Raw genomic sequence first — 1,660 nt, forward strand, 5'->3', positions numbered from 1 at the left:
TTAAAATAGTAAGACATATAAAAGTACATAATATTTTTATCAAACAAGATTATATAAGTATCAAAAAGCAATGGATCGTCTCATTATTTAGTTATGTGTGTGTCATATGCAATGTTACAAATTTAAAAATACATCTTTAACTTTAATGGGTTGTTTTGTTTGAATGAATTTCAGTTTAATGAAGGTATTCATCAATTGTGAAAAATAAACACACTATTAATTTTAATAGGAAACAGACCCACATATGTCACTTGGAACATAATACAATTTCCAGGACAATATATTATTAAAATATCTGTCAATGTATTTCCTTTGAAGAAGTCTTCTTCTCACTGAACTTGACTTACCAGAACTTGATTTCCATTTCTCAGTAAAGATAACTGATATTTAAATAATAAGCAGAAAATGTTTCATGTTTTAAAAGATATCTGAATATAATTTTAAATAAGGTTACCTTTTAGTTAATTTAAAATATAAAGTGAATGTATATATTATTCTCTTTGTATTCTAAAGATTGGTTCTGCTGATGACTGCTATTTTAGTAGGCAGTAGAGTAATTCAAATTAGTCACACATGTCATTTAGATAATGGGATTCAGGTTATGATTGGGTGTTCTAAGTTTTTCATACTGTAATGTCTGACAAGCAAATAAATATATAGAATGAAGAAAGATAAGGTTAGTACACACCACTTATAGTATCAAAGCAATAGAACACATGAATATTTTTCTCCAAAGAAAGGTACTTTGGGGCATTTTACACTCCAGCTTATACACTGTAATATCTAGACTCTTGGAATGTTGTTATGACTGAAGGCAAAAGGCAGTTTTTTGGGAAGCGAAAATTTGTTGATTTTAGAAATTGGGTTTTCATCCAGGCAAAAGGGTGCTTGCCTTTAATCCCAGTGCTAAGGAGCAGAGGCAGATGGCTATGAGTTCAAGGCCAACATGGTCTACATACATTGTGAGTTGCAGGTCATTGAGGGCTATGTAAATAAGAACCTATCTCAAAACTAAACAGGTGTGGGTGGGAGGACAGGGGAAGAGAAGGGGACTTACAGGACTTTCGGGGAGTCGGGGGGCTAGAAAAGGGGAAATCATTTGTAATGTAAATAAATTATATTGAATAAAAAAATCAGAAACTTATAAGTTAAAAAAACATTACTAAATCAATTGAAAGAGGAATTACATTTTCTGATAAAATTGAAAATTTACATGAAAAATATTTTTGTTTGTTTATGTCTTTTTATTGGGGAATTGAGTCCATAAAAAAAAAACTAAACAGGTTTTCACAAAGAATGGCTGAAAAGTTAGCAGAATATTAATAGAAGAATTTTGCCAATAACTACTTTTTGGCCTATTTTCATAAATAATTGCCCCTTGAATAACTATTTAACAATAACAAGATATTCTCAGAATCTTCTAAATAGGCTAGAAGCTTTAATCAAACATAATTTATGGGATCAAAATGTCATCCAATATAATGGACAGCAATATAATCTGAAATATAAACTGAATAATAAACATCAATTTAATATGATGGAAAATAATTTCAAGGAGTACAAATAAAAGTGAAAGCAAAAATCTCTTTTTTTTATTTTTTTATTCGATATAATTTATTTACATTTCAAATGATTTCCCCTTTTCTAGCCCCCCCACTCC

Source organism: Apodemus sylvaticus, chromosome X (genome assembly GCF_947179515.1).
Source record: "Apodemus sylvaticus chromosome X, mApoSyl1.1, whole genome shotgun sequence".
NCBI lineage: Eukaryota > Metazoa > Chordata > Mammalia > Rodentia > Muridae > Apodemus > Apodemus sylvaticus.